The following is a 24,100-nucleotide window of genomic DNA, read 5'->3' on the forward strand; positions in this document are numbered from 1 at the left end:
AATTAATGATTAAAGTGCCATTTACCACCCTTGATTTAGAAGCATGGGAAAGGATTGCGAAGAATTATCGTGTTGACCCGATACTCACTGCCAAACGCCTACGATATGTTATCAAACAACACAATCCAGACTGGGCTGACATCCAGCTACTACTAGATGCTTTCACGGAAACAGAGAAACAGCTGATCTTAAAGACAGCAGGGAATTTGGCAGAGGATTACTGTAAGGCCACACAGCTGGATGTAAAAGAACATTTCCCCCTCCAAGACCCAGAATGGGATCCTAATGTGTTGGCAGAGGTAAAGAAATTAGCAGAGTATCAAGAGTGGATAGCAACAGGGATAGAAAGAGCTATTCCAAAAACCATAAACTGGTCTGCCTTATATTCCCTTAAGCAGGAGCCTTCTGAGACTCCATCTGAATTTCTAGAGTGTTTAAGGGATACTATGCGTCGTCATACATCATTAGATCCGGAGTCTGAGATAGGGACAAATCAACTAGTTAATTCATTTTTGGGGCAGTCTGCTGGAGATATCAGGCGTAAACTTCAGAAAATTCAGGGACCAGATGGGAGGAATCTCGAAGCCTTGTTAGAGGAAGCCTGGAGAGTATTTAGTAACCAGGAGGAAGGATATAAACAAGGAATGAAAAGGTTGGTGGCAGTGGTACAGGAGGAAAGGCAGAGGAAATACAACCAGGGACCGCCGAGACAAGGACCACCTCAGCTGGGCAGGAACCAGTGTGCAATCTGCAAAAGAATTGGTCACTGGAAAGGCCAATGCCCAGAATGAAGAAGGAGTGACCAACAGATGGCTGCACACGTACAAAACAACTAAGGAGGACCGGGGGATTCTGCCCCAGCAGATCCACTGGTTATAACAATGAGGCTGGGGGAAGAAGGGAAAAGGGTGGAATTCTTGGTTGACATAGGAGCTACATATTCAGTCTTAAATAAAGCTTTAGTACCTGTGGAAAATGATTATGTTGTAGTGCAGGGGGCAACTGGCCAGTCTGAAAGGGCATATTTTTGTAAACCTTTGAGGTATAAATTGGGAAAACAATGGGGTATTCATAAATTCTTGTACATGCCTAATTCACCAAGGGCACTTCTAGGGAGAGATTTATTGGAACAATTACAAGCAACCATTACATTCAAAAATGGGGAAATTACTCTGGAGGTGAATGATCAAAAGTACATAGAGGTATTAAGTTTAACTCTGACAGCTATTGGCATTAAGGAAGAAATTGATGAAGAAATACTAGGTCAGGTATTTGCTGGGGTGTGGGCCTCTGGTGTGCCAGGGAGGGTGAAAAATGCCTCCCCCATAGTAATCAAACTCAAGGAGGGAATGCAACCAGTAAGAATCAAGCAGTACCTCCTAAAGAAAGAGGATAGGGAAGGAATCAGCCCAATAATCGAAAATTTTCTGCGGTTAGGATTAGTGAAAGAATGCCAATCTGATTTCAATACTCCCATTTTACCTGTTCGGAAATCTGATGGGTCATACCAGATAGTACAGGATTTGAGGGCTGTCAATAAAATAACAGAAGATCTGTATCCGGTGGTAGCCAATCCATACACTTTATTAACTTACCTAACACCTGAGCTAACCTGGTTTACTGTTTTAGATTTAAAGAATGCCTTCTTTTTCCTCCCCATCCGTGAAGCCAGCCAAAAAATCTTTGCATTCGAATGGGAAAGCCCTAAAAGTGGGCGCAAAACCCAGCTCACATGGACCAGACTACCCCAAGGCTGGAAAAATTCCCCTACTTTGTTCGGGGAGCAACTTGCAAAGCTGGAGTCCTGGGAAGCTCCACAGGAAGGAGGGAGGCTTTTGCAGCATGTGGATGACCTTCTAGTGGCCACTCCGACGAGGGAAGCATGTGTGGCCTGGACGGTAAGCCTTTTGAATTTCCTAGGACTCCAAGGATACAGAGTATCAAAGAAAAAGGCACAGGTAGTGAAACAGAAAATTATCTACCTGGGGTATGAGGTGAGTGCTGGGCAATGGACTTTAGGGCAGGCTCGCAAGGAAGCCATATGCCAAACCCCAAAACCCCAGACAATAAACGAGCTCCGAACCTTCTTAGGCATGGCAGGATGGTGCCCGCTGTGGGTTTATAATTATGGACTGCTTGTCAGACCCCTCTATGCTCTTATTGCCGATGGAAGCAGAGATCTCCAGTGGACAAAAGAAGCAACACGGGCCTTTCACCAGCTAAAGGATGCTCTCATGTCAACTCCAGCTTTGGGACTTCCAGATGTGAGTAAACCATTCTTCCTATTTTCCCATGAGAAACAGGGAATTTCCCTGGGAATACTGGCTCGGGACTTGGGTCCATACTGGAGGGCAGTTGCTTACTTCTCTAAGCTACTAGATGCAACAGCCAAGGGCTGGCCAGGTTGCCTCAGAGCTGTAGCAGCAGTTGTGCTGAGCATTCAAGAGGCACGCAAGTTTACCCTGGGACAAAAATTGACTGTGCTAGTGTCCCACACAGTATCTGCAGTACTGGAAATAAAGGGTGGCCACTGGCTTTCACCACAGAGATTTCTGAAATACCAGGCCATCATGGTAGAGCAAGATGATGTAGAGATCGTGGTGACTAATATTGTCAACCCAGCTTCCTTTCTCAGTGGAAATCAAGGAGAAGCAGTACACCATGACTGCCTGGAGACCATTGAAGCTACCTACTCCAGCCGCCCAGACTTAAAGGATACCCCTCTGGATGATGCAGAGACCTGGTTCACTGACAGGAGCAGCTACGTTGCCAATGAGAAGCGACATGCTGGGTATGCAGTGACCACCTGCAGAGAGGTAATCGAGTCTGGACCCTTACCAACAGGTACCTCCGCGCAGAAGGCTGAGATAATTGCCCTGACCCGTGCCTTGGAAAGGGCAAAAGGGAGGAGAATAAACATCTACACAGACTCAAGGTATGTATTCGGAGTCATCCATGCACATGGGGCCATCTGGAAGGAGAGGGGACTGCTGACCTCACAGGGAAAGAACATCAAACATGCACAAGAGATAATCCAGCTACTGGAAGCAGTTCAGCTGCCTGAAAAGGTAGCAATTATGCACATTAAGGCACACCAAAAAGTGAGCTCAGAATTGGAATGTCGCCTTCTGATGCAAGGCGAGGTGACCTGGTTCTGAGGAAACGGCACGGCGACCCAAACTCTCCAGGGTCACTCGGGCCAAGAACACACACAGACACCAGTATGGTGGACGGTTCAAGACCTTTATTGTCCCGTTTTGTTGGGTTTTATACCGGGAAAGTTTTTTCCCTACGTCAGGGGGCTTTACTTTACTGTAATTGGTTAGTAAGGAGTAGAAAGTTACTAATGTTAGGGGGGACTACATTCTTGGGTGATCCCTTATCACTAGAAGTTAGAGGGAGAGGAGCTCTACTACTTTCCGTAACATCGCGAGATTTTCCGAGCATTTGACCCTATCTACTACATCTCCCCCCCTTTTTTACAAATGAACGAAGTAGTCATATACATGGGTACTGAGCTGAGGCATGGGGTTGTCAAAAGAGAAAGGGGTTTGGTGAACCTTGGTAGAAAATCTTGTGACTGGCAGTGTTCTCTGGTCGAATTCACAGCAGCGAATTGCTGGCCTATGAACAGGATGTTGGCCCGTTCTGGGCAGGTCTGAATGAATGAGATCAGCTTGTTCAGCAGGCATGGTCCGAAGGTGACAGCTAAAAGCAGCATTGCCAATGGACCTGTTAGGGTAGAAAGTAGGGTGGTTAGCCGTGTTGATCGATTGAACCAGGACTCGAACCAACCCTGTTGGGCTTCCCTGTCTCTCTGTCTCTGAGCCAGTCTGTTTCGGAGTTCTGCCACGGAGTCTCTCACGACTCCCATGTGGTCTGCATAGAAGCAACACTCCTCTTTCAAGGCGGCACACAGGCCCCCTTGCCGCATGAACAGGAGGTCTAGTCCTCGCCTGTTCTGCAAGACCACTTCTGAGAGTGAGGAGACTGACTTCTCTAAAAAGGAGATGGATTTCTCGATCCTCTGCGGGTCCTCGTCAATTGTTGTCTGCAGCTGTGACAGTCCTTGGTGCTGGGTCGCTAGGGCTGAGACTCCTGTGGCCGTTCCTGCTGCTCCTGGGCCCAGCAGCATTGCGACAGCTACACCTGTTGCTATTTCTCTTTTGTGGAGCCGGCTGGGCTCCTCGAAATGGCGATACACTTCTTCATCTGCGCGGCACAGGGCCCTAGGAACAATCAGAACTTGGACACAAAAGTCGTTAGAGTCATTGAATTTGGCAAGGAACACACAGGGACTCACTCCGGATTGCTGGCAAACCCACATCCCAGGTGCGGATGGGACTACCCAGTTACTGTTTTTCCCGTTGGGTTTGACAACTTCGGTGCAGACGTTGCCTTTCCGTCTAGCTAGGGTTACATTGCCAAAGCATCTGTCCTGGCCTGTGACTTGACTCAGGGTGATTCCTTTGCGGGGGGTGTCCCCTCTACATTGGTTGGGTGCATCTGCTGTGGGGTAACTGAAGGGAGTGTCTAAAGCGACTCCTTTGTAAAAGGGAGATTCGACATTGTAACAGAGCCAGCAGGATTCGGTTATGTTAGGGTTAGATTCGTTCAGGGATAGGAAGGTAGCTTCTAACATACGAAGGATTGGATCTAAATCTGACTCGGCTAAATGGTCTACCCGAAAGGACATGTGTGTGGAGTGTGGGGAATTGAGGTCTACCTTTGGCCGTCCTGGAAACAGGTCGGTGATGCAGAGCACGAAGGATGGGGTGTTCAGTGTGGTGATTTCTCTGAGCACCTTGTCACTACTAAGGTGTTGCGTGACCCACTTGAACAGCCGATGGGGGTTGTGGTCTGGGCTGACTTGCCCTCTGGCAACAAGCCCCAACAGCAAGATCACACAGAAACACCATTGATGCTTGGGTCTCACCCGTGCGGGTCTCTCGGGTGCTGCCTGACGGCTTGGTGGTCGGTCACTTTCGTCTGGAACGGGGATGTACGCGTCACGAGGACATCCCACGAGCAGGTCCTGTAAACAGAAACTCGCAACTCTCGTCAGTCTCATTCTGCTCGCTATGGAGGTCCGGCTTAATTGGCTTAAGTGGACACCACCTGATTTGCCGTCCCTTTTGACAGCTGCGTACCCCCTCCCCGTGAGCATCGGCCTCCAGCCCCGTTCCCATTCGCCTAGCTCGTTTCTAATTACCACCTGTGGGCCCTCCGCTCCTGCTTCTGCTCCCAGGCCTTCTGATCCTCCCTTTTTCATCTGCTCCAGTCGCTCCAGCTGCCTCTGGCCCTCCTGGTACAGCTCCTCAGTCCTCAGTCCTCAATGCCCGCTCCTCTGCATTCTGCTCCGTCTGTTTCACAATGCCCTGCCGGGCTCTCATCAGCTCCTGCTTCCTCTGGCGCTCCAGCTCCTCCTGGACCTCCATGTCCTTCTCTCGCTCTATTTCCATCATCTTGTTCAGGTGCTTCTCTTCCTCCGTCAGTTCCTCGAGGATCGTCTGCTTCTCCAGGACTTGCTTGTCCCAGATCATGTCGGACTTGGCACTGAGGAACAGCGCGTTCAGTTCCCGCACATCTTCCTCCTCTTCCGGCTTCATCCTTGTCGCTCGCTGCGGCAGCTTCTGCTTCCCCTGCTGCAGCTCCTCATCCACGTCTCTCCCGGGGTCCCTCGCGTCCTCCAGCTCTGCCTTTCTCTGCTCCTCGATCTGGGCCTTTTTCAGGGCTTCCTGCAACGTCCAGACGCCTTTCGCTGCGGCGTCCACTTTGTCGTTGCCGGTCTGGAAGTAACCTTTGACTGGGTCGTGGCTGTTGATGCGAATGACTGACACGGTGCCCTCTCGTGAGGAGAGTGCTTCTTCCAGCATTAGGGCTGCTGCTGATGTTGACACTCCTGGTCCCTTTTTCGTGTGAAGCGTTAAAGCCACCAACTGAGTGCTTTTCCACGCCCGGGACTGCCCTCCCACTCCGTTCACTGGAGGGACTTCTTTGAATTGCCAGTGTCCGGGCCAATGCACTAGGGGAAAAATCGTGCAGTCTGATCCCGTGTCTGCCCAGAACTGAAACCCTATGACGCGGGGATGCTGACTGCCGTAAAGGCGGCATGTCCCCCACACCATCAGGGGTTCCTTCCCTATTCTCATGGCCAGGGCCGCCCAGGGATCCCACGCTGGGGCGTCCCCTGCTGTTCCCGTGACTCCGGCGCGGCTTGTGGCGGTGGGGGGTGCGAAAGCATTACCGGTGGTGTGCAGTTCTGGCATTGCGTTGTAGGTGGGGATGTAAAATTGACTGCTCCCTGTGGGGGCATGGGGTACGAGGGCCCCCTGCCCCACTGGGGGTTGCTGTAGCTGGGCCGCTGCATATTCCAGGTGGGAGGGGGCTGGACACGGCCCGGCCACCCCCTCCCTCCCCCGTTTCCCTGGAGCCTGGATCTGCATTCCTCAGCTAAATGTCCCTTCTTCCCACATGCCCAGCACGGTCCCCTAAGTTCTCCTTCTCGTGGTGGAGCAGCTGCTGATAGGCACCTTGGCTGGGGGCAGTTTGCTGCCACGTGGCCTGCCTGGCCACACTCAAGGCATGCCATCACACTGGTTATTGCAGTGTGGACCGCTGCTTGGATGGGAGCAAGGTGTTCCTCCTTTGCCACGTGTCTGATCATGTCGGCTATGTTAGCCCCAGGTGGCAATGATCTTAAGATGTCTTTGGTGGCTGAGTTGCATTGCTGGCGTAGGCAGTCTGCCAGCACAGGACCCTTCGCCTCTGAGGGTAATGAGGAGGAATCTAATGCTGCCTGCAGCCTGTCCACAAACTGAGTGAAGCTCTCACTCTCACCCTGTTTTATGGTGGACCACGGGGCAGGTTTAGCCACTACTTTGGAAGCAGAACGAATGGCCTCTCGGGCAGCCCGGGTGGTTGTCATAACTTCATGGGCCCTTAATCCCTCAGCCTGGGCCTGGGGGGTGATCATAGTGGGGTCTTTACCCATCAATCTCTGTATACTGGAGCCGTGTAGTGGATGGTCAGGTCCCGTTATCTGGGCTAGCTCATTTGTGCATTGATCCTCCCACTCTTGTTCAAAAACAATCATCCCCGCGCCATCGAAAATCATCCTACACGTTTGTTTGATGTCAAAGGGAAGCATGTCATCCCCCCCAAAAACCCCGTCTATGAGTGTGTTAACCATGGCAGAATTAATTCCCTTGTCTGCAATCGCTTTAATAATCGCCTGTACCTCTTTTGGATTCACTGGAGAATAGGTCCTTCTTTGGTTTTTGCCTGCCCCCCCTACACGGACAGGGAACACTAGCTTAGCTGAAGGGGTGTACTCGGGGCAGGCTATCTTTATTTTTCGCCAATCTGTAAGCGGGATCTGGTCTTTCTCTGATGACCCCTTCACCCGTGCGGGAGCGCTGTGACTGGAGACTTTATATGCTGCTGTTCTCCCTCTGTTAAGGCTAGTATCCGAACCGGAGCTCCCCAACTCCCTCTCGGACTCGTCCCGGCTTGAGTCTGAGTCGGAGTCGGAAGCCAAAAGACCGAGCACTTCCGGGCTGCTCTGCCTTTTTCTCGGGCTCCGACCCCGCCCCCCCCTGTGGGGGGCGGACTGTTCCCTCCCCCTGGGGTCTCCCCGCCTCCTGCTGGGGGAGGTCCTTGCCTTATGTGGGCTTAATTTGAATAGAGCGCTCTGATTGGTCTCACCCTCCACCGCGGGTAACGCCCCCCCTCCCCGCTCTCCCGCGCATGCGATGTTAGGCGCGCTGACTCCATTTCCGCCCTTTTCCCCCTCTTCTCTTCCGCCCTGACCATGCGGTCGGTCGCCATTTTCGAGCCCATACGGCGGCGGAGAGATCGTATCAATCCGGGCGGTTTCTGACCGTCCCGCCGCTTCCCACGCCTCCTCCGCCAGCCCCCCCCAAAAACACTGCGCCCGTTGCTCTGCCTCCTGCGTCGGGTCGGCAATCGGCGGGGGGGAGACGGGTAGAGGGGCCGCGGTTTTGTCGAGGGGCTCCGGGGGGGGACTGGGATCTGGCGGGCTCCACGGGGGGGTTGGGGGGGTCTCCCGGGGGTTCTGGGCTCGGGCTGGGGGGGAGGTGGGACACGCCTAGCCCCCGCACATCCCCGTCTGCAATCTGATCACTTTCCGGGGTGGTCTGTGTCGCTGCCCCCACCCCTAGCTGCGGAGTAGTTATTAAGCAGCTTTTGGCAGCTTTCCAGGTTTTTTGCTCTTCTCGAGCTTTTTGCAGAGCCCGGATGACTCTGCCCCACGATTTTAGGGCTTTCCCCGAGCCCGAAGACATGGTATCCTCGGCCAGGGTTTTCGTACAATTATCCCACACCTCCGGGTGTAAAATATCCCCGGGGCTCTCTATAGCCCCCAGCTTAATCAATCTCGACAATGCGAGAGTCGTATCTTTAAGCTTACAATCAATTCCCCATCGTGTGCACACTTCACTTACGACCTTTGCAATTGCTTCCATGATTCGAGGGCGTCCCCTCCGCTGTAATCGGACCCGCCGTTACAGCCGCTGTCCTCTGTCCAGGCGATCCCCGTTCCCCGGGCACTGGTTCGATCCCGGGTTTCCGGCACCACTTGTCGCCTTCTGATGCAAGGCGAGGTGACCTGGTTCTGAGGAAACGGCACGGCGACCCAAACTCTCCAGGGTCACTCGGGCCAAGAACACACACAGACACCAGTATGGTGGACGGTTCAAGACCTTTATTGTCCCGTTTCGTCGGGTTTTATACCGGGAAAGTTTTTTCCCTACGTCAGGGGGCTTTACTTTACTGTAATTGGTTAGTAAGGAGTAGAAAGTTACTAATGTTAGGGGGGACTACATTCTTGGGTGATCCCTTATCACTAGAAGTTAGGGGGAGAGGATCTCTACTGCTTTCCGTAACATCGTGAGATTTTCCGAGCGTTTGACCCTATCTACTACATTGGAAGAAGGAAATGAGCTGGCGGATAGAGAGGCAAAAGAAGCAGCAAAAGGTGAGGTAGCTACTGAAGGAGTCCTTATTCCAGATGGACAAATCTCCCTTGAAGGAAAGCCAGAATACAACAAGAGAGATAGGAAATTATTTGAAGATCAAAAAGGGACGTATAACCAAGAAGGGTGGGCTACCATTGAAAAGAAACTCGTAATCCCTTCCCATCTATTGTGGTCACTAGTAAGGGAAGAACACCAGAAAACGCGCTGGGGAATAAATGCCCTATACACATACCTGATTGAAAGAATTGTTGCTAGGAATTTATATGCCACTATTACTCAGGTGACCCAAGAGTGTGATCTTTGCCTCCAGACTAACCCCAAAAATACCCCCAGACCGAAACTCAGTCAGATTGGGAGAGGCCATGGGCCTGGACAACAGTGGCAAATTGACTTTTCAGAACTCCCAAGGAAAGGGGGGTATCGATATTTGCTGGTATTGACAGACACATTTTCAGGGTGGCCAGAAGCGTTCCCCACCAGAACTGTCAAAGCTAGAGAAGTGACCAGAGTATTATTACAAGAAATAATACCGCGCTTCGGAGTTCCAGCCACAATATCCTCAGATAGAGGATCACATTTCATTTCCAAGATAGTGCAACAGATTAGTAGCCACCTGGGCATAGACTGGGAACTTCACATCCCATACCACCCCCAATCAAGCAGCCAGGTGGAGAAAATGAATCATTTGATTAAACAGCAAATCATAAGACTGGGGCAGGAAGCTAACCTACTCTGGCCCCAAGCTCTTCCACTAGCACTATTGCGAATTCGAACGAAACCTCGAGCTAAAGAAAAGTTGAGCCCTTTTGAAATACTCTATGGAAGACCATATGGAATACAAAAGGGAGTGTCCACCCATATTGGAGAGGTAACACTAGCCACCTACATGGTGGCCTTAAACCGACAGCTCAAGGAAATTGAGAAACATGTGGCTGGAACTCGGAGCCGGGAGTTAGATGGGCCAGTACGTAACATACAACCTGGAGATTACGTATATGTTAAGTCTCTTACAGAAAAGACCTTGGAACCACAGTGGGAGGGACCGTTCCAAGTGCTTCTCACCACCTTCACTGCAATCAGAATCAAGGAGCAGAACGCCTGGATTCATCACTCTCGGGTGAAGAAGGCCCAGAAACCCCTTGAGGAGTGACACCAGGAGACAATGAACTGAGATTAAAACTTACTCGGGCAAAATGAATATATTGCGGTCGGGAGTAGCTCATATTTTAGTTTGTAGAATTGTTTTGTGTGTAATCATAACTGAAGTTTTAGAACTTGAGAGTACCTTTATTCAGAGCAATGCTGAATGGCCTTGGTCCCAGGCGTTTAATCAGTATACTGGATCCATGGGAAAACCTTCTGAGATAAAGGATTTAAACCTATCCACTGTGGTAATTCATGGAGATCAGGTATATGAGGAGCAGGAATGGCAGGAACAGAAACTGTGGACACTTCAAGGGATTAGAGGAGAAGAAATCAAGGTAGGGTGCTGGATGATAAATGGGACGGCTTATGAGAGACCAAATGAAATTAGTGTCTCAGCCTCTCCTGGTGCATATGAACACCAGGAAATCTGTGATAGCCTAAATGAATCAGACTGCTGGTGTAATTTCACCTTAATACAGCCTGTAGAAATAACTTGCCTTTGGGCACAGGAAGATATGGGGCTTTCATTTAAATTCAAAATAGACACTGCACCTTTTACCACAGCAGAACCCTATACAGCCCACACCAAGACTCAAATAGTTCAGACTCAACCCAAACTTGAACCTGAGGTGTATGGAATAGGCCCCTATGTAGTAAGGAATGTGGGTGAGCAACAACTATTATTCAATCCAGAATGGTCTCTCAAACCTGTGGAGTTGATAATGCAAATTAACATCTCAAAAATCCAACCAGCCTGCTCCTCCTTCCTAAAAACTTCCTTTGAGGGCTGGACAACATGGTTACAAAAACAGGCATACCTCAGGAGCAGAACAAGAAAGGATCTAACTGGCATATTAGGGACAGGATTAGGAGTTTTAAATGGAATTGATTCAGAAATACTGATGAATAAACTGGCCACTGCAGCAGGTAGCCTAACAAAATTGAAGCAACCCTTACAGTCATCTCTATTGGCATTAGGAACTAGCCAGTGGCAGATTTCAAAAGTACTGTCAAAGTGGGAAACGGCCGGGGAGCAAGACCACAAGCTGATAGTAGAAGCACTTAGTACAGTTCAAGATAATGTGTCTTTAGCTTTCAGTTGTATACAAGCACAGTTATGGATGCAGGCGATAGCAGCTCTGATCATACGGGAAGGGGGTGAAGGTAATTTTCCAGCTGAAATTCGGAAGATTGTGTGGGATAATGCAATTGATTTTGAAAGGAAGTTTCAATCCTGGAGGACTATGGTGAATTTCACCTATGATCCTGTTTCTAATGTAGCAACTGCCTTTGTGCTTACCATACGTAATGCCACTGTTTATGTTATCCATCCCCTCCTTGCCCTAGGATTAAACCACGAAAAAACAATACTCTATCCTTCAGAACATAGAGTGTGGGAATGAAAGATGAATGGAAAGTGGCAGACAGTAAACTTAGAATCCTGCATTACTAGAGAACAGATGGGATTCATTTGTGAAAGCAATACTATTAATGCTCAGGATGTGTGTTTGGACACTGAACAGAGTATTTGTCACTTTGAAGTTCATCCAGTCACTGACCAGAAAACTGTGCTCGTATATACTGGAAAAGGGTGTGTGTCTGAGGACTGCCTGTGCTGCAGTAAAAATTGATAGCAATGATGTTATTCTGTCTAGTAGAAATCATTCTAACTTCTGTATTTGTAATTTTGTTAAGATTATCGGGTGTGATTTTTCATACTTGGCCCCAGTGACATCCCACCAGCTGATTAAAGCCAATTACACGATGTATCACAGACTACCACCTACCCTTATTGGGATGAACCTTACATTAGTGAAACAATTAATTAAGCACCAAGACCTATTGGAAATCCTGAAGGAAATCCAAGAAAGTGGAAAGAAAACCTTAATTACTGTCCAACACGATACAAAGGAGATAACCAGAGTTCTACAAAGAATAAAACAAAATACGGATCATCACTGGTGGGATGTGATCTTTGGGCGGTCACCAACTGGGAATGGAATCTTTAATAAGTTATGCCACCCCATTGTAGTTTTACTAATATTAGTTGGGATAAGTTTAGGATTATCTATTACATTGTTAATTTGGAACTGTAAAATGCTACAACGAATAGCTGTACTAACCTCTTTGTCAAATGTACATGGTGAAGCGTTAAAAGACACTTATTGTCATGGAGGTTTTCCTTAAGAATTTACTTATTTCCTAGGAAAGGGGGTAATGAGACAGAGTAGGGATCCATTCTGAATTAGGTGAAATGTCTGGAAAGGGTGAAAAGTCTGTGAGGCCAAAGCTGAAGGAAAAGCCACATTCCAGAGACAACAAGGAGACAGAGAAAGAAAAACAGAAAAGACCACAAGGTCAATTTGCCCCCGACCTAGAAATTCCTTTGATAAAGAAGAACTGGTGCTAAATGTCACGTGGAATGAATCTGTATGAACTTATTGTGAAACTGTAGGCATATGTATTTGGAAGGGGGATAAAAGAAGACCCGAGGTCTTCAGAGGTACGCATGCCTTTTGGGGGGGCTTGCATCTGGCGCGTGTCGTAATAAAAGCATACCGGGCTTTACAACTTTTACAAAGTTGTGAGGTTTCTTCTTTTCTCCGCAAAACAGCTCTCTCCGTGGGAGACACGTCCCGAAACCTGGGAGTGGCTGCACAGGGTGCCCATGGTGGGGAAAGGGCAGAGGGGGAGCAAGGCTGCCATGGATCTCTTCCCGCTGTTCCAGGCTCTGCTCTGACATGGAGGACCCTGGCTCACTCTAGGATCTCTCCCAGGTCTCCTCCCACAGCTTCATCCCACAGCTCAGCCCCAAGGGCCAGACAGGTATTAGGAATTTCACAGCCTACCACTAGTGACTCATAGTCAGAATGCACAGGAAAACTCTAGCTGTGTTTCAAAATGCCAGATGCTGTGTTGTTTCCTTCCCACTGCAGATTTTCCATTGCCCCAGCCTCAGCCCCTGGCAGCCTGCCTGGATGTTCTCCCCGTGCCGCTTCTGCAATCCCACTCGTCCAGGTCCTCCTGGTTCTGTGGGCAGCTCTTCAGGCCACTGAGGTCCTGTTCCTCCTTTGTTTGTGAGCATGTCCAAGTGAGAGATGACTCAGGGGCTCAGCACCAAGGCTTCCAGCAGCAGTGGTCAGTTCCTGAGCGCGCTCGGGGGCCACAGGCAGCTGCCCCTGGCTCTGGCAGGGATGTGAAGGGGAGGCCGTGCAGGAGAGCAGCCCCCATGGCCCAGCCCTGCCCATGGGGGCCTGCTGCCCGTGGGGATGGAGCAGCAGTTTCTGGGGTGACAGAGCCAGCAGCTGGGCAGTGCAGCACACACTGCACACATCTACTGCAGCGATATGTTAGCAATATTGTGTATACATGCACTCCAAATTGAAAAAAATCAGGCTAAGTGTAGCTTAATTTCAGAGGCATTAGGGAAGAATTATTACAGCTGCTTTCCTGGCTGAGTTTTGGAACATTATACTTTTCTTTTATGACTTTATTAAAACAATCTGTGAGTCTGGAAAGGGAGTTTTTAAATCACAAGGGTTCTTGCTTCACTCCAGGAAAAGTGTAATTCAGTGTACCAGGGAGATTTTCTCTTAAAATATTGCTGAGTTCTCATGCTGCCAGTCATTAGTAGAGATGAAATAATTTCTCACTGTTTGTGTTTGATTTTTTTCTGGAAACAGTAGGGAAAAAATGTACCCACTGTCAAGATTTGGTTCATGTGGATCAGTTATTATTTCAGCTGCTTAAGTTGAGGGTGGAATTCACAGAGGTTATCCCAGGCAGAATCTGGTGCTGATGCTTGTTCCATTGGAGTCTGGAGTGGGCTCTTTCCTAGCACAACTCACCACACTGAGCTGCTGGGCATATCTCGTTTGTTTTCTGGTTTTTACTACTAAGAACAGCCAGCATCATTTAACAGTACCTAAAACAGATTTGTTGGTTCCTCTGAATCAATTCAAACTGTGAGTTTGAGTTTCTCCAGGTTTCAGCCTGGAGAAAAGGAGGCTCAGGGGGAGCCTCGTGGCTTTCCACAAGTCCCTGACAGGAGGGTGGAGCCAGGTGGGGCTCTGCTCCCATTGGAACAGGGACAGGACAAAAGGAAAAGGTCTCAACTTCCACCAGGAGAAGTTTAGATTGGAAATTAGGGAACACTTCTTCTTGGAAAAGGTTGTAAAGCATTGGAACAGGTTGCCCAGGGCACTGGTAGAATCACCATCCCTGGAAGAGCTCAAAAGACATATTGATGCGGGATTTGGGATTTGGTTTAGTGGTGAACATAGTGATGGTGGTGGCTGATGGTTGGAATTGATTTTTGTGAAGGTCTTTCCCAACTTCTAGGATTCTCTGATTCCATGATTCTAAACAAGCCAGTGATAACATAATCAAATCTCTCTTGGTGTACATGACTTGGTTCACTCTGATGTTTTCTCCACATCCATGCGCCAATGCATCTTCCAGCACATGGAAAGAACAAACCAGGTGTGAAGACTGGAGAAGGAAAATGAGCCCACATCACTTCCTTGGGAAGAGAAGAGAAGATCCGGCAACTTCCAGAGGGGAGGAGAAACAGAAAAAAAAGGTGTGAGAAGCTGAAGTAATGGCAGAGGTACCAGGGAGAAGAAGTAAGAGGTGAGAGAAATGGTGGCTATGAATTGCAGGGCAGGCAGAGGACACCAGTGACCCAAACAGTTTGGCACCTCCTGGCCATTAGGCAGCTGACCCCAAAAGTTCATCTCTGCTCAAAGGGCATGCACAGCCTCGCCCACCCAGTACAGGTGCAGGAACAGCATGAGGAAATGGCAGGGGAGTGTCATAAACAACCTAAATACTGTCGTGCATTTCCAGCAGGTTTTGCAGCCTGTACTGAGCATCTCAGTCCTGGCTGCACTGTTCCCAGACACCAACACCATTAGATCAGAGGGAGCTGATTTAGCCAGTTGTTAAAATAATCAAATCATTTCAATTTGAAGTCAAGTCATTTGATTGATAAAGACCATTTAAATCTTTCTGCTCAGAAGACAGAAGATCGGGCTGAAGCCAGAGCTCTGAGGAGCAGCCAGATAGGGACTGGTAGAGCCAGGGAATGATAACATGGCACCCACCTCAGTTTGGGAAGAATCATTTGCCCAGCAGGAGCCCAGCTCCAAAGCAACATCCCTGGAAACTCTGCATCATAAATAGCAGGGAGTTCATTCATACAGCAAAAGATTTCCTGGCTTTATTTACCCTTCCACATTTGCTGCAGCTCTTCATTTCAAAAGCCATGGGAGTACCCTGTGCTGGAAGGCTTGTCCTTCCCCTGCTCCTGGCGCTGCACCAAGATGTTCTCTGTTCTGCTGCTGATCAATGCATCTCCTGGCTCCCTACCACTGAAGGAAAAGAAATCTATTTACAAGACACAAACAGCTTTGTGTAAATCACAGCCATGGGCTGCCAATTGTGTGCTCTCCCAGCCCAGCAGTGCCTCCTTCCCCCAGCACAGAGTGCTGCACCAGCGCAGCTCCAGGCGTGTGTTGCTATTAGGTCATGTCACCAGGGACTGGAAAGCGCCAGACTATGCTCTGTGTCTTAAAAATCCAGATGTGTGATGATTATCTCATGATAATCATCATAGATCCTGTGGTAATGCTATTTCTAATCATTTAGCCTTCAGGAGTTCTTAGGCTGGGATGAGCCCATGCTCCGAGCTGGAGCAAACTGTGTGCTCAGGTCTACTGTGTGAAACAATCACAGTGGTCCTAGTGCTGCCTCCTCCCTGAAAAGATGGAGCTGTTACATTCTCCTGAGTCCACATGGTAGAACCAGGTAATTTCTAGTTGGGAGGATGTACAGCAATGCTCAAACCACTAATATCACTAAATATAGTTGCATGAAATTAAAGAAGAATACCCTTACTTTCAATTACACTCCTCTTTTTTACCACCTGATTACATGATAATATGTTGTTATAATTCTTTCCCTATATATCTTCTTTCTATATGTGGACCATCTCAGGGCTGCAGCAGGAGTGGAAGCACCCATGCAAATGACTCATCTCCCTCAGGCCAGAGATGGATTTTGTCCCAGCAAACCAGAGCAACACTGACATAAAGGTGGAGTTTTGTGTTATTCAGGGAAGAAAACATCACAGCAAATGACTGCCTAGAGTTTGGTGTGTTTCCTAGGAGACTTGCAAAGTAAGTAGGAAGGAAATGTCCTTACTGTTCATCACAAAAGGTCAAGTGTACAAACACCGGCAGCTGCAGACATCACAAGGATGCTGTGTTTACAGCCAGCACTGCCCCATTCTGCATCTGGGAGTCTCTAGCCCCAAATAGAGCTTGTTCAGGCTGGGGGAGATTTCAAGAGACAGCAGGAGGCTCCCTTTTCCTCTATGCTCCCCTTTTCTTTATGCTTCTTAATAGTCCCTCCCCTCTTCCCACTGACTGTGCAGGCACTGTTGGATGCCGTTTCCTGCAGCAGATTTCTTCTTCCTGTGACAGTGCCAAGCTCGCAGGGCCCTGCAGGAGGGACCTATGTGAGCAGTGGGATTTACACTCTTTAACAGCAGCCATGTCCCAGTGAAGCGGTCAAGCTGGGCAAGGATTGTCCTTCTCGGACGGCCCGGCCAGCTATCCAGCACTGCTCGCAGCAGGGCAGCACTGTCCCGATCTCCGTGGCTCGGGACAGCGCCTGAGGCAATCGCCCTGTGCTGTGACAGCAGCCACACCTTGCGGCGGGACGTGGCATGGCTTATGGCTGCAGCCAGCAGAAAAAAGAGAGCGCTCTCCAGCTGCGGGGAATCCAGGTTCACTGGGTCCCAGGGAAATCGACAGCCGGACAGGGAAAGGGAGAGACGCTTGCAACAGCTTCTAAGGAGGGAAGGAGACAGGGGAGGAGTCGACCCTCTGGCGAATAGAGTTTTAGAGGGGAGCGGGATACAAAAGATTGACTTAGGGAGAACCCCAATGGGGATAACTTGAGGGTGGGGCCCTGGTCCCTGAACCAATCACTCAACGCTCTCGCTGGAAGTTTCTAGAGAGAAGGGTGCGAGCGCCGAGTGACGGACAGGGCACCGGGGAGGGATTTGAGAAAGGGTACATTAGTGTCCAAGGCAACTGGGAAGGAGTTGTGATAACTGGTATCACAAGGGAAGGAGAAGATAACCAGCGCAGAGCCATTACATGATAGCGGGAACAGAAAGTCCAACTTCTACAGAAACAACACAACATCCCGGGACAGTCCTGGCACTGCAAACATGTTTTCCCTCTGCAGTTTGCAGTAACAGTCAAGGAGCGTCCAAACTCTTGCAAAGCAAAGCTTGTTTAAAGGATGGGTTTAGTGCCGGTGAGCTTCCAAGGACTCCTCCTTTGAAGCAGCCTATGCAGGGGGACTCTGAAGTGTCCCTGTACCCTCCGAGTTTCTCACAGAGCTGGGAAAACATGTAACCCTCCGCTCACCGTCCCCAAGAGCAGACAAGATGCCGTCCCCCTTTCCCGGAGCTGGGGGAGGGAAAGGAGGCTGGAATGGCAGTGATGGGTGGGTTTGTGGCCGTCCCATTTCCAGCAGACTCTGCCTTCCCCCACTGGTCTGGCGGGTGCTCTGCAGCTTCTCCCCGTGAGAATACCCTCTGCCCCTGTGCAGAATTCAGGAGTAATGCACAGTCTCTCCCCTTCCCAGAAATCAGGCTGAGTGTGTTTGCATATGGGGACATGCCAAGTTTTAGCCCAAAGAGAGTTTTATAGCTGACTTACAACCCACTGAAATAATTTTATTATGGAAGCAGTGACATACCTTGATAGTAATGCACACGCACCACTCCAGTGCCGGGGGTTTATGGGGCGTTTACAAGGTGTGTGTGCAGGAGGTGACATCCCCAGCACGCGCAGAGCTGGCAGTACCTGGCTGGAACCCTTCCAGCGAGGGGCTGGTGGCCCCAGGGTGTCTGGCAGCACTGTGGAGGTGGCTCCTCACACAGCAGACCTGGGAAAGGGACAAGGACATGAGTTCAAATAGCTCACAGCAATGGTTGGCAGGAGCTCCTGAGAAATTCTTCTCCTTAGTTCTGATGGGCAACAACAAAACAAATTTGGTGGGTGCAGCTATTGATCATCTTGAGGTGAGCTCAAAGCAGAACTCTTCCTCCAACCCCTGCTGGAGATTATCTGCTCTGTAGTGCGGCCCACTGGCCTCAGAGCCTTGTAGCAGTGCGTTTCTGCTGCCATGGGCCATGAAATGAGATGTCCTGGCTGGTGCAGTTGTGTTTGGGGGATCTGGGACACCTCTGAACAGCCAGGACACTCAGGAGCATCACTGGGGACCAAGTATTAATTGGAATGAAAAATTTCATCTGCAGTCATCTTGCATTACTGCTGTTAAGAGGACAAATCTTCCATTGCCCTGTGATTTCTGAGTGTGCAGAGTCATGGCTAAAGCTGGGCTGGAGACAAGAAAGAGAACTTTTGGCCAATTGGCCACTAATTCATGTGTGAGTGGTATTCAGCACCCAATTTGCTTTGCAGAACCAGTAAAGGTGAGAGGTTATGGTAAACCTGAAAAAAACATGTTTGTGCTACAGCACTTGATTCCAAAATTGTCCTAGAAAAGAGCAAATACACCTCTGTAAAAAAGATTGTGTTGTTTCTATTGCCCATCCCTCTACTGTGTGAGAAGCTGCCTGGAGAGCAATACTTGTTCAGCTGATGTTCTGAAGGGATTGATTCAGAAGCTATGACAAAAATGCAGTATGAGCAAAAGACCAGCTTCAGTTTATAGAGTCAGGCATCACAAAAGCTGGAAAGAATCTCCAAGGCAAGTGAGTCCAGTCTTTGACCTGATATCGGCACTTAGCTGATCTGCAGGGATCTTTGGGATGCCATTTTTAGTGAGTTCACCTATGGAGTTTATGGGGTGAGCACAGGAAACAGAGCCCAGATTTGACACATGAACAATATATGTGGGATTTCAAACTCCCCACAGCCCTCGGGTCACCTGTGCAGCTGCTCACCTCTTGCCTGGCACCAGCTGCTGTGAGCACCACAGAGACACAGGATTTTAGCCTCCAAAGACCTCTGTGGTTTGACTCCCTCATCTGTGTGTCACAGGGCCCAGAAAATCAGCTCTCTGCTGCAGGGAGCTGGCAATTCATCTATTTAGCACTTTCCTGGCAGTGCAAGAGGTAAGAATGGGAGAGGTGGACAGCAAAGTCCAGCTTCATCATTTCTGGTGAGATTAGATGAAAATACTGAGGAGTTATTTTAATGTGAGAATAGGGAATAGTTTTAATATTCAATGTGATTTATGTACAACAAATTCTAAGTAGATTAACTGTACATACACCATGTTTCTTTCCCCGGATGATCATTTATCCACATAACATTGCAAACCAACAATTAGAGCAGCATTCCCTGTGCTCTGATAATACTCTCTGTCGCAGACATTTTTTCACAGAAATCCTTTCTTTCAGATTTCTGTGTCTTCTGGAGGCCAGAGATCTCCGAAGAGAAGGTAAACAATTATTATCAGCTGCTGGGGAATGCAACAGGGGCACCTATTTTGATTGGTGATTGGTTCATGTTCTATGTTTATAATTAAGGGCCAATCACCAGTGCAAGCCAGGGGACTGAGTCCTTGAACACAACTTTGTTATAGATTCTTTCTATCGATTCCTGGCCTAGCCTAGCTGCTCTGCAAACCTCTCTATTCACCATCTCTCTCTCACCAGCTGCGACCTACTCAGGCGCAGTAATAACTCTCTGGTGTTCCCAGGCTCAGGCTGCTCAAGTGGACGAGGCATGGGCTGTGCAGCAGCTGAGCGTGGCTGTAACAGCATCGTGGAGTCACGAAGCATCATGCAGGAAAGCCTGGGGCTCCTCTGCCAATGGAGTTTCAGGGCAAAACTTGTAGTAAGCTGGTAAGTTTTCTTGCTTCCAGTCTTTTCCTCCTGGCTCTTAGATAGTGGCCAGAGGATGAGGTTGGTTGTGGCCTGGTTTATCTGCAGTTCCAAAGCAATGCATCACTCTGCAATCCTGTGAGGAAAGCCTTTGGTATCTTTCCAGTCTTTAGTTTTCCTCAATTATTCATCTGAGGGTTGCTTAATTGCTAAGTCTCCTACTTTTAGACGATATGGGGAGGCGTGAAGGAATGCTGTTCAGACACAAACTGGTCCCTTCTCAGCTTCAAAGGGCAAATAGAAATTCTCTCCCTGTTCTGTCTCTCGGGCTGCGGTGACACCGATGGCTCTTGCTGAGCTCTTGCCAAGGCTGTAGCCAGGGCACAGCCCTTTCCCATCTCCTCCTGGGCAGCAGGAGCACTCTGGGACTGGTTTTGAGAGCTGTGTCCAGAGAGGAGTGCAGGCAATGCGTGCAGGAGGAACCCGTGGTGGATTCTGTGTGTCATATTTCAGCAGACATTCACTGCAGCCTGCTGCAGAGTGAGACAGTTCCTGGTGTCTGTGTAACCAGGTACTTGGTCAGATGTTAAGAAGAAATTCCTCCCTGTGAGGGTGGGCAGGCCCTGGCACAGGGTGCCCAGAGCAGCTGTGGCTGCCCCTGGATCCCTGGCGGTGCCCAAGGCCAGGCTGGACACTGGGGCTTGGAGCAGCCTGGGACAGTGGGAGGTGTCCCTGCCATGGCAGGGGTGGCACTGGGTGGGCTTTGAGGTCCCTCCAGCCCAAACCAGTCTGGGATTCGGTGACTCTTCTGTCTTTATTTTCACTTGTGAATTGATTCCAAGTCTACGGTGGTTTCAATGCCTGAAACCACTCACTGGGGCTGCTCCATCCCTGTGTGCACCTGGAGGAGGAGATGGTGAGCACGCAGCTTACAGTCCTGCTGCCCTTTCTCCCAAAACTATAAACACCAGGCTTTTCTCAAGTTTTCTATTTTCATTCCACTCTCACCCCTCAGAATCTTGCCTATTTTTCAGTCCTTGAATAAGCCCCATTTCTCTCTGGCATGGTGGGAATGTGCAGGATTTCTGCTGGGTGCCTTGATGCCTATACGTTTTGAGGTCAATGAACTTATGCAGAGCTGTGCTCATGCTGGAAGTTAAACTTTGTCTTTAAAGAGTCTGGAAGAGCAGTAAGGAGGATTTTAAGCTCCTCACAGCAAAAGCTGTGTCCACTTGGCACCTACAGCCATTCCAAGGCAGACTGTGAAGTCTCCAGAACAGTTTGATGATGCAGTGTTAAAACAACTTTCTGCCAGTGCTGGTAAACTGCCATGGCTTGGCTGAACTACCTAAAGCTAAAGAACCACATATGAATTTGCATTTTCAGAGGGAATTTCCCGTGAAGTTTGAATGCGCTTTTTTAGTGACAGCAGCCTATTCAACACTGCCTTGGCTCACCTGAAGCACTCTTGGCTTTCACTGAGTGTCCACGTTCACATTGTGGCTGTTGAATTATCAGAGAAGCTGTTCCTTGTTCTCCAAGAAACTGTTCTGAATTCTCCACTAAATGCTAAGCAGAGCTCTCTTGTGCTGCCATTTTTGGTGAGGTTTCAAATGGTTTATTTTTGTGCTATGATGGATTTTAATAATTGCTGTAAGTATGCTATTAGTCAAAATGAGGGAGAAAGAAACCCAATTATTAAACTAGACTGCTGTGACTGGAATCTACAGCTGAGATATCAAAGCCCAACAGTCATGCTTAATAATTAACTCAACCCGCGGGCAATACTGGAAGAGAAAATGAACATTATTAATCAGATAACTGATCATTATTTCTTTTTCCTCCCACCATTAGAACAATATGTTGCAGTATATCAATAAAGAATAATTTACATCATATACACTGCGTGCTTTCAGCAGTGCTTTGCTATCTCCTGCTTTCCCAACACCACTTTTATGGAATTAATGCTTTTGTCCGAGTTTCCTTTGCTGCCTTGTGCTGTGTAAGGCCTGAGGGAGCCAGTACAGGCTGCAAATGTCACTTAAAATGCCCTGTTTGCACCTGAAACCAAGAGGAATGATCCACATCCCCACTGACAGGGACCTATTTGTGAGGACTTTCCGAGCACTCTGAAGCTTCTGATTCAGCTTCTCACTCAGCACAGCTCCTCCTCCTGCTGCAGCCGAAATCTTGGCATTGTGGTAGAGTAAATGCCCCTCAGGCCCAGTGGGTTGGGAGACAGTTCTCTGCACAGTAAGGCACCTGCCCACCCTGAAAGGTGTGCTGATATCACCTAGAAAGCCCCACCTTTGGTGGAGAAGCTTCATGACCAAGCTTTTCCCCAAATTATTTCAGAAAATGGTGTCTTTCAGTGATAAATGTTTTTGCAGAGGATGGAAAGGTTCTGCTTAAGCAGTGCCCTCAGTCACATGTGGGAGCAACATCACAGGCTGTGCCACCCAACCAAGCCCAGCAGGCCGGGAGCAGAGCCCGGGGCCAGCAGGAAGCTGAGAGAAGGCCCTGCTCTAGAACTGAGGGAGTTCCACCTGAAGCAAACAAAGATGGTAACTTGAAGAGATTCCCTCTGTGCTCAAAGTTTGTCTGAGAAGACTAAGATGTGAGCTTGTCAAAAATCCGAGGAAATATCTGGGAAAAGGTTTTACGTATGTTGGTTGTGACTAGGTACAAAGCTCTGTGGGAAAAGAGCCTCTGCAGCAGGCTGGCTGGCTGAAGGGGTCTTACTTCTTCCCAGAATAAGGATTACCACTAAAATGCAATTTTGTTTTTTATTATATAAGGGGAAAATATTTTCCAGAACTCTAAAACTGGTTTCAAAAATAGAGATGTGTTGTGGAAAAAGGAATGAAACATATGGGGATTTCTCTCTACAAGAGATATTTCTAAATATTTCTAAGAATGAAAAATGAGGACAAAATGGGGTCACTTGTTCTCTCGATTCTAAAACTAGTTACAAAAATCTTTAAACACTAAAGTAATTGGGAAGATATATTTGGGGGTGTCTCTCTACAGATAATATATTTTGAAATATTTCTACAAATTTCTAATACCTAAAAGTGAAAAATTAAGAAAATGGGGTTGCTTTTTCTCAGGAGCCCCATGCTGCTGCCTGCCCCCTGGGCTCCCCCAGCCCTCGGGACCCTGCCGCTGGTCACAGCAGCCCCTGCCTGGCTCCTGCCTGCCCACACCGTGGGCATCCACGGCTGCTTCTGGCCATGGAGCTCAGCCCGTGCTGCTGCCGGCTGGGCTTTGCTGCTGCTGCCGGCTGGGCTTTGCTGCTGCTGCCACCCAAACACTGGGGTGACGGCACCTTCCCTTTAGTGCAACTAAAGAAAGGGCCATCACCCAGACTGGCAGAGAGCAGGGTTAAGTTCAGTGTTGCTTAGAGGGCATGGCCAGGGGGCTCAGGGGCAGAGGAAGGGACATGTTGGGCTCAGGAGGGGCTGGAGGGTGCTGGGCTGCTCCTGGGGTCTATAGAAGAAGTCGGGACGGGACAGAGGAGGATCAAAAAAGAAATTAAAGTAGCTTGGGGATATACATGGGGAGAGGAGGCGGCAGTGGGATCTCCAGGAGAAGAGGATATTTCCTTGTCGATGGCTGTTCTGCAGTCTTTAGCTCAAAACTCTTGACAGGGATGCCCAGGCCCTTCTTACTGTTGCAGGAGCTGCTCCTGCTGTTTGGGTGTGAGGTGCAGCCACCGTCTTACAACTCCTGTCCAGAGGTGGAACTGTGGAAAGAAGAGGTGGCTGAGGCCCCAGCTGCCAGTGGCACACAGGGAGCCTCCTGCACAGCTGGGCCCAGAGCTGGCAAGGCTCCCCAGCACGGCTGGAGCTGCAGGCACAGCTTGGCCCAGCTGCCCAGCTGTCCCTCAAGGCCCCGGCCAGCAGGGCACGGCTCTGGGCAGGCTCCCTGGCCAGGAGCGGGCCCCAAAGTGCCTCTGCCTTTCAAGGGCAATCTTGTCCCTGCTCTTTCTCCTCCGCATTGTGCTTTGCCTCTGCCCTGTGCCCCTGGGGCTGCTCTTGGCCAGGCAGCCTCAGTGGGAGCCAGCACTGGCTGCAGCCCC

This window comes from Melospiza melodia, unplaced genomic scaffold (genome assembly GCF_035770615.1).
Source record: "Melospiza melodia melodia isolate bMelMel2 unplaced genomic scaffold, bMelMel2.pri scaffold_32, whole genome shotgun sequence".
Classification (NCBI taxonomy): Eukaryota; Metazoa; Chordata; class Aves; order Passeriformes; family Passerellidae; genus Melospiza; species Melospiza melodia.